Source organism: Zosterops lateralis (genome assembly GCF_965231275.1).
Source record: "Zosterops lateralis genome assembly, chromosome: 6".
Lineage (NCBI taxonomy): Eukaryota > Metazoa > Chordata > Aves > Passeriformes > Zosteropidae > Zosterops > Zosterops lateralis.
The window spans coordinates 30,760,128-30,770,495 of record NC_139761.1 but is presented as its reverse complement, the minus strand read 5'-3'; positions in this window follow the sequence as shown (position 1 = coordinate 30,770,495).

Here is a 10,368-nt window from a genome sequence, read left to right as displayed (position 1 = left end):
TTGAAATCTGACAGCATTAGAAATAAATTTTAAAAAGTATGATGTGGCCTTTAACGAACGGAGTCTTCCTCTCATGGAAAATTCAATACGAACTCACGTATTTGCACACATCTGTACATATATGTATGTATGTATGTATGTATAAAAGCAGGTCCTTAACTTATATTTCAGGTTGGGAGAGGTTTTGGTTCTTAGTCTCTCTTTTTCAAATGATTCACCTAGGTATTGCTTTTGTGAAAAGTTCTTAGCATAATTCTATTGGATTCTCCTAGGCAAAGAAATAAGGTATTTCTGGAAAGTTTATTTTCCTTTCCCTTGAACTGTAGGCCTTTTTTTTAAAATAGCAACTCAGCCTTTTGGTTTTCTTTCACCCCTTTCACCTCCTCTGTTGCTATTCCTTGAGAGCTGTGGGTGGCCAATGAAGTGGTGAACATCACATGATGTCACTTAGCAACCTGATGTTCATAAATAGCAACAATCATTTTTCTAATGGCTATTTTTCTCCATCAGAAAAAATATTTAGACCCATTGCATTCTGAGAGTGCTGAATTCTTCATCTGACTTCCAGTATATTTACTGCTTATGCTTTCCTTCCTGGGGGTCCAATTTCACATGATCATATCATGGCTGATGCTATTAGGATGCTTCTAATTTTTTTCTGAGCTTACTGGTAACATGTAATGACAGTAATTGTTAGCACCATTAAAGCTCTTTAAGAATAGTCTCCTCTCCCTTTTCCTAAATACCTGCATTACATAAGTATCAGATACTCTCAACATACTCTTGGTGAGATGAAACCAGAAGGGCCATCCACAAACAATTTTTAAAATTATTTTTAAATGCCTTTAGGGAATGCTCAGGAAGCTTAGAGATTTATCAATTTTTTCAGAAAGAATCTGGTAGGATTTGTGTGCATCCTCTTAATATTAGTATAATCATTTAAAATACTGGCTTTGCTGTGAAGGACTGTCTCTGTTAAATGACAGATTTTTGCAGCCATCTTACCTTCACGTGAGTATTTAGGTGGAAACCAGAAGATAAGATTATAAACTATGGAAAGTAGAATTGTGCAAGCCTTTGAAAAGGACTTTGCAAAAAATCGCTTAGGAAATACAGTGAAATTATGCAACCACCTAAGCCCAGCTTGTTCTCAAGGAGTTCTCTGTCTGAGAACACAGAAGAAAAACCAGCCCCAAATCCTGTCCGAGCAGCAGCAGTTCCCCTCTCCCTGACCAAATGGCGGCTCCTCAGAAAGCTGGGGGCTCTGTAACTGAGAAGAGGGAGAAATGTGGGTGAAACCAAGACACTGTCATGCTGTGTGCGTGACCGCTTCCACAAATCCTCCAGCTACTTTGTAAATACTCCTTTCCCTCTCACTATTTGCATTAGTAATTCATACACCAAGTAAGTAATGGCTGAACAACACGGATAGGGAAAAATATCTGATTGTCTTGCTCCCTTTATTGTTTGTTTCTCTTTTTTTATATGATATAAAAATAATTATACTACAGAAAAGAGAAATAAGGAAGACTGTACTTCCTTTCTATTTCCAAGACATCTTTGTCATTCAATACCTTCTTTTCTGTGGATCTGCATTTCAATTCTATAAAACTGAGGGGGGGAACCCTCTGATAGAAACACTTACGATGCCCCAGAGCTCCCTACTGCTCTGCTCTCACATAGCTGCAGTATCTTACATCAGCAAACTACTGCTATCTGAGCCACTTTAGGCACAGCAGCTCATGTCTGGAGGGCGACAGCAATGAAATCCCTACAAGGAGTCTTGAAATCTCAACTACAGTGGGTCTGGTGGAAGTCAGAAGAATAAAAACTGCAAAATAAACTGCTTCCTCTTGTTGAGGAAAGTGAGGACAGAGATACCTAATCAACAGCTCTCAGACTATTAAAACCTTTAAACTCAGTTTAACAGGAGAGGCAGATATATATAATACATTACTTTCTATGTCTTTTTCCTGAGAGCAAGCAAACTTAAGACTACTGTAATGAAAGACAAATTAATCCAAGATTGGATTTGATGTAAATTATGCAGACTGAGAAAATGAATGAAAGATTATGGCCTCTGCAAATGCATTTTTTATTCTCTGCCAATACAAGTTTTGTTTTGTTTTTTTTTTTAAATTCACATTTTTATTACACTATACATGATAGGATTATTCACAGAAATCATCATATTCAGGGTGTGCTGTCTGGAGACATCAGAAAATAAAGTCCTTAGTATGATTACTTCCCAACATATTTTTATTTGTCTCATAATCCTTTTGCATTTTATAGTGTAAATTAGAGTTGGAAGACATACCTAAATCAAAGACAGATTGTGAGGTGTAGCAAAACTAAAATCTCAAAACAGTTATGAGGTGCAACGAAGCTAATTTAGGAAGGAAGAGTATTTCATGCTCTTTGTATGTCAGTAGATGGTGCTCTATATACTATCTACACACACAGTGTATATGCATAGAATGGTTTCATAGATGGTGATTGCTATGTAGCCTTCCCTTGGTGCAATGGAAAGAACTTCTGGGGAAAAACCCCTATATATTAAATTCAAGCTATTCAAAATTCTAGTTATATTTATGTCTTGGTTTGGATAGACAGGTATCTGCCAAGGAAGATTGGAGTCTCCCTTGGAAAGTAAGCCCCTCCCCTCCTCCTTTTCAAATTATTATAAATTTGCAATTAAAAGGCTGTCAGACAAAGATTTTTGGAAATAGGTATAGCAGTTCTTTACTAGGAATATTAAAAATGCAAATGCTGTAGTACGAAAGAAAAAGCAAACAAACAAACAAGGAATCCCAGAAAAGCCTGACAGAGTCAGAAATACAACCTGATGCCCTGTTGATCAGGGCATTGGAAACAGTCCGAAGTCAGCCCTCCTGGAGTGGCAGATGTATCCTGTTGGAAGCAGAGATGGTCCTGTGGAGCCAGGGGTCCAGAGATGGGTCTAGTCTTCCTTTGGGAGTCCCGTGGGAACACCGGAGTGCCTGGTGACACTCGTGGCTTCTTTTTATCTGGGTGGAAATGGTTTGGGCTCCTTCTCCCTGGGTGGAGCATCTCACAGTAGGATGATGAAATGTGTCATGCCATTGGTGAGCTTTCATGGCCCATTAACAGAAGATATTCCCATGGGAGTAGTGGAAGAGTGAACAGAGATAAGAAACAATACCCCACATGGTTTTTAACAGCTGGCTTGTTATCAGGGAAGGCAGTTACCCCCTCCCTTTTGGAGTTACAACAGATAAAGAAAAATCTTCTCAGCCGAGCTTTGGCCACCTCTTTGTTTTGGTCAAGTACTCTTTAAGTATCCAACACTTAGTCTCCTTGGTAACTTATGGGGAAAAATTATTTAAAGTAAAAAAGGAACAAACTTAACCCCCAACAATTTACTTGAAAATATACATTTTGCCTCTTATTTTCTACCTCATCTTTGAGTTCAGATGTGTTCATAGAGGGGTTTTTCTTCAGTAGATCTGGCTTCTGCAGCAAAATATCATGTAGCAAGTAAAAACAAACTAGCAAACTAGTTTGCTTTACAGCTAACTGAATTTCATTGGAAGCCTCATACACAGAGTTACATGTAGCACTTAGCTCCATTTAGAGATCTGATATCTGAAAATGATATTCCTTAATAATTTTTTAAAACCCCCATTTTAAGAATAAACTTACTTTTGTGTATCTTAATCCGTAAGAAAAGAGAGATAGAGGTTGTATATTTTCACTCACTATTTCTGCATTTTCTATATTGTGGGAGATCCAAATCTGAACCTCTACTGTGCAGCCTTTGGTCACATCCCTGAGGTGATGCCCCTCCAACACCTCCAGACCCGTCTGCCAGCCTCCATTGCCCATCATGGGTGACCCTACCCCTGCCCACTCTTCCCACTTCACATCCCCAGCCATGGCCCCCATCACATCCCTGTCCCCAGCCCACCAGGCTGCAGGCTGAGGCTTTCTCAGGAAAACCTTCCTCTTGAAGATTGTCACTTATGAATAAATATGTTTCACTGAGAAATATCTAGAATTAAGTCTGCCCCTACCTAGCTGCATGCCTTGGAAATGTGCCTTTCTGATACAGAAAATATGTGTTCTATAGAAAGCACCCTGCACTAAAGAAATTTTTCAGAGAGCCTAATGGATGGAACAATCATCATCACATAGGAGCACCGACTCCAGCACTGATGGGGTCCAGGCCTGGCACTCTTAGCCCAAGGGGTTACTCAGGCTGAACTATTGGGACTGATTCACACACCCTCCTTACTAGAGAATTTTAGTAGTAAGTCAAGGATTATAGATAAACTATGAGGAACCTCTGCTTTGTGAATGCTGGCAGATCCCTGGAGCTGCCCAGAAACCTGCTGTTTGATATGATTGCAACCTGATGCACCCATATGTCCAGACAATATATAATATAAATTCACACGTGAAATATTAGGCACTGAGTGATTTCAGGTGCTTTCTGGTGTGGAGTAGATCAGGCAACTGAATGTGTCTGTAAGTGCCTACAGAAACACCTGAGGAAAAAATCCTTGCTCTGAATTTAGCTCACAAACTCTACGAGACAGCAGTTGGCTGTCCATGAAAAGGGAACACCTCCTGGAAGTATTGTAAAGGAAGCCACTTGGTAAGAGTGAGAAGTGTAGAGGCAGTACAGCTGCACAGAAAGGGGGGCAGGTTAATGTACTTAATTCAGGTACTCTCTTGAAATACAGATTTCAGCTGGAGAAAATACATTTTCAAACCAAAATGTTAAGTAAGTTTGTTCCTAGATTCTAGAACTGTAGTAAACATTTATGGCTAATTTGAGAATCAAAAGGAAGATTAACAGCTTTAGTTTTATATGCTAGGAGCCAAATTCATTTCTCACTTTGTGGAATTTATCCAGGCTTCTCCTCACTAACTTTAGTGAGTTATTCCAGATTTAAACCAGTGTAAGCAAGGGCAAGTTAAAAATACTTGTGCCACAATTGGCCTTGAAAATACATTTCTCCATGATAGACATTAAACTGACTGTTGAGGCAGACAGCATGTCTTGCCCATAATAATTTTTTATTTGTTTCTTTTCCTCAGCCTTGAAAATGAGTTCATGACTTCATGACTCTAAGAGTAAATGCAGTATATAATTAATACACTTTTTATTCAATATTCGGGGGAAATTAAAGTAAATGTTGTATGTAATAATACTGCATGGAAAAAGCAGTGATAATAATCCAATGAGGGAGTCAATAGGAAGACATTTAGTTAATCTTATGGTTTGAGGTAAATGGCAGACACTCATGTAAACCTAATTAACATCATAAAACAAATACAAACAGCAGTAGCCCAGCAGTTCTTGGCTAATCTCTTATTTTCTTCAGAATACCATTGCATGAAAAGGTTAGGGCTTATATACTCAATTAAATATAATTCCATAAGTAATTTGACATGCTTTAGCTAAAATTGACCCAATCTACACTCCTGCAAGCAGATCTTACTCACACAGATGGACCTTTGAAAACAAGCTTTGCCTAATGGCATTTCCTCCCTGTTATTCTGGTACCTGAACATTGCACAGGGAGAGGGGGATTAGTGAGAAAAGAGAAAAACCACACAATCGTTGCAGTAAATTATGATGTCAAATTTCAGTGCAGACCGTTAAGTGAAAGGAACCTTGCTGAAGCATCAGCACCTGGGAAAAGCTCCTGGGGATGAGTTCATCTTCTTTGGATTGTATTTCTGGTTTGGGAGAAGAATTTGTGACATTTTCTTTGGGGTTTTATAAAGCAAATATCCATAATGTATCAGCAAATTTAATTTCTAGTAATTCTGTTGTTCATGAATCCTGGAGGATTCTATATCATTTGTAGGTAGTACTTCCCATGAATATGGCACTGTGACTAAACATTATAAGATGTACTTGGGACGTCTGAAAGGCCATTTCTTCATACCTTTATACACAGACCTGAAGAGAATATCAGAGATGGACAATATGAGACTTCTAAACAAACTACTTATTTTTCATAAATTAACTTAGAATTGAGTAAATGGGAATCTCAGAAAGATTTTTGAAAAGTGAGTATTTTTTTATCTACCTGAGCTATTTGAGATAAACTAAATTTCAGCTCTCAGATGAGGACAATTGGCAGATTAAAACATCTACCTGTATGATGAACGAGCATGTTTTACCTAGGGAAAAGGCTAATACAGTATTTTGGTGTTGTTTTTTGTTTTGTTTTTCTGTTTATGTAGTACATATATGGTGCTTAAGAATAAACAGTTCAGTTATTTTATTATGTGTTGTGGTGCATTTTGGGTTTTGCCAGTTCTCTGCATGCATCTGTTGTTTTATACTGTTTTGATACAAGTTACAATGGTTTGTGCCATGTACTCCATGTTAAAACCTTCTTGGTTTCCCCTGAGTGATTGTCAGGTGTCAATCACAATTATGGATCCTGTCCATCACTTTACAGCCTCGCCCTGAAGTCTGGAAATTTCTAGTGAGGCCATCAAGTGATTGGCAGGGTCTCCGTTCTCCCCTCCATTTAATGTATTGAGTGGTTTTATTGATAGTCGTGTATGTTCTGGGTCACCCCCACCACACCCTTCTGGATTGGTTCCAGGCTGTCCCCTTCCCCTTTCCCCACCCCGATACTTAAAGTGCTGCACAAGGGAGAAAAGTCACTTTTGTGGGCTCTCTCTGGGCGTGTACAAGTCCACATCGGCTTAATAAACCCCAGTTGAATTTCTCACAAGAGATCCTCCCTTATTCTTCGCATTGGGCACGTTTCTGCCAAAGGCAGGAACTCACAGGATCGGGAAGCAGCACACAGAACCTTCCACTGCGGCTCCGGTGCCAGGGCTGGCCAGAAACAGGACGTGGGTTCCCAAAAGACACACTGCACCTCCACAATTATGTAAACTCCTAAAGGCTAAAATGCTAAAATCAGGTGCCAGCCCTGAATCCTTGTCCCTATTCAGTCCTGACCTGGCAGTTGGCCATCCCTGGTGAGAGTCAGTGGTGATTTTCCCATGTATCTTAGGAGTGACAAGGAAGATACACAGAAGAGCAGTTGTCCATCTGCCGCAAATCTCTTTTATGTTGTTCTCTTCAATTTTACCTATGTATCTTCATCTCCAAAAGGAAGAGGAGAAAAAAAAACCTACTGGAATAGAGAACAGCTGTTCTACTTTAAATTCAGAATTTGTGGAAAATATTGGATGTTTTGTTCATGATTCATGAAATTCGATGAGCATTAGCTATAAACATTAGAATTTTTTGTTTTGCACAGATGTCACTATGATAGACTTTGAAGATCCTTTCTATGCATTTTGTATCGTCATACTTTGCTAACTGCTAAAATTGCTCTTTCCTGTTGCCTTTCTTGTTTTATTTTTTCTCCTAATGACAAAGCAGAGTCTAATTAGATTTGTAAGAAAATTTACCGAACTAATAGTCTTTATTGAGAACTAATAGAGTAAAGAAATCACTGTTAAGAAATAAAACAAATTAAGAGGGATACGTGCATGTAGTAAAGAGGTGTCATGGAATGACAGGAAAAGGGCAGCACCTTTAAATTAAGAAAGGAAAATGATGTAATAATGATTAAACCACAAAACAGAACTCCAACACAGTGAATGAGCAATGAAAATAAGGTAATAAAAAGGAGTACTGAACTAGCTCATGAGACATGTTATTACAGCGAACATTATGCTAGGACTGTTTATTTTGCTTAGCATTATGGCCACCTTCAAGGTTGCTATGACAAATGTGTAAGCGTTTAATGGAAAATGAACATTTTTTTTTAAACTAAAAAGGCATCCACCAGCTCTCTGCCTACTCAATTTCCTAAATTACGTGCCACATAAATTTAACTTCATTGCCACTAAACAAATGTTAATGTTAACCACTTATGGGTTAAAGCAATTTTTGAAGTATTCAGTGTGTTTCTCTGTTGACATTCCTCATTCCATAAATTTTAATCCATGCAGTTTCGCTTTACCCAAACTGTAAGGCACAATAACAGCACCTAAATAAGAAGTTCTACTAGCTAAAGAGCTGATCTAGTTTAAAAATGAATATATACAGCTTCTACTAGATTTAGGGGATATTAAAGTTTTTCTCATAACTGGCCTTTCAATGACTTTTTTTTCCATGGCACTGAAAGAGTCTTATTCATGTATGACTAAGTGACACTAAAATTTATGCAAGGTCCTTACGGCAGAGGGAGTAAGGGAGGAAAAGCACAACAGGGTTTCTCCATGCAACTTACAAAAACATTATAAATGTAGTGCATTCATTGAGCAGTGACAAACTCAGAGGCCTGTTACCAGCTGGAATAGAGGTACTGAACCAAAGAAGGAAAGTAGAACTGGGACAACCACAGCCTGAAAGTGAGCTGAAAACAGAGCACAACAAGGTCATTGGAACCCAATGTGCAACACAGGAGGGTCACACATTTACAGGGCTGTTCTCCACGTTGTAATCCAGCTTCAAAAGATTAAGTGTTTGGGATGTTTGGTGACATAGGAAGCAGGTAAGGGGTTCCCACCTGGCCTGTCAGGATGTGTAAGGGGAGTGGTAGAAATCTACATTAGCCTTGCAGCATTTGAAGCTGTGTAGGTAGTGCTTATTAATGTAATTAAATAATGAAAATACTAAATGATGATTGGGATCACAATGGAAGCTCTGAGATAAGAAGAAGAGGTGGTGTAAAAAGAAGAATATAAGATGAAGAAGCCCAACTAATCACATTTCAGCATTTCAAAAGGAATAGATCAATTTCCTCTGCTGGGATCTCAAGCTAAAGGTACATAGCCCTCTCACCTGACAACTAAAGATATTGTGCGTGAAATTATTGATGGAAACTTTGTTATGTGCTTTTTGTTTCCCAAAACATTGTTTAGGAGTAGCTTTTTTTGGCAAGCTTTTGTTTGTTCCTAGGAGATGACTGGAAGAAAACTGTCATGGTTTGTACAGCGTAGCACAAGATTTGCAATTTCATCATTGAGGTGAATGGTGATGAGATGAAGTGTAACACTGTCACTGCCAGATCAACAAAAAGCATCAGGAGGCTTCAAGTCACAGCACAGGACTGATGTTTGCTGTTGAAGATTCAGGCTTATAACAGATCTCCTAAAAGAGCTGTCCATGACACTGTCAAAAGAACTCTAGAGCAGCATGCATATATAGATGAGGCACTTCTACAAATGTTCCCAAAGCTGATCATCTTCTAAAAAGCTACAGGCAGCAAGTAGCATAAAGCCTAAACTCGCTGCTCAGGGAACAATGTATGTAAGCAAACAAGTGACTGAGAACAAGAGAGAAAAAAGCCCCCAAACAACCCAAAACAGTTTTCTAGGATGTACTTGGTGGTGGGAGAGAAACAGAATCTCATGGCTGTGGAAATTTTGCTTGAGACACCACAATTTGTTTACCTGGCTATGGAGATTTTGCTTAAGATACCACAATTTGCTTCAACGTTGGGCTGGGTATATTTGCCATTCCTTGGGACATACTGTGGTTCACTAAGCTCTGTTCAGCTGAAAAGAAACTTTTCATGCTGTGCCTCTGCAGAGTGCTGCATGAAATATTTATGTTGGTAGAAGAGCTGAAATGACTGTGTTTGAATTAAACAGATGAGCAGAACTAATGCAGGGGTTGAGCAAGGCTGAATACCAAGCTGCTAAGGCAAACCCCAGCTCAGCTTTCTCATTCTAGTCAGTTAATGACTTGAAAACATTGAAACGAACTTACACAGATTATGTGTAGCATCCGCCCTCAATAACTCATCTGAGCTATTTCACCTGAACAAGACTGTCAATAAACCACTATAAGACATTGCTCACATGTTATCTAGCTGACTGATTAACTGCTGCTTGCTCACTGACATACAAATTGGATGGACACAAAGGTCTTCAGCAAGCATAAGTTTTTGGATGAAACTAAGACTGTGCACTCAGCAGTCCTTGGCATTCACCACATTGTATATGAGCCCAGTTAAGATTTTAAGCAATTTTACATTCTGAATGCCTAAGACCTATTATCACTCTAAGTTCCTATATTCAAACATATAATTGACTTGGAGGATACTATGAAAAAAAAAACCAAACCAAAACCAAAACCATTTAGGAAATGTCTTTGCTTCAGTCCTGATTTGACATCACAAATTACTGTCAGCTGTGACTTAACAGTCAGTAGCAAAAGAAGACAAAGATAAGTTTTCAGGTATTGTGCTGATCTACATGATGAAATGGCAGGCTTTTGAATAACTATGCATAACATAGCTATGTCTATCTGTATCTCTCTATATAAATAACATAGCTAGACTATGCCTACTGACACTAAGCAGCATCTGTTGATATCTACCTCTTTACCAT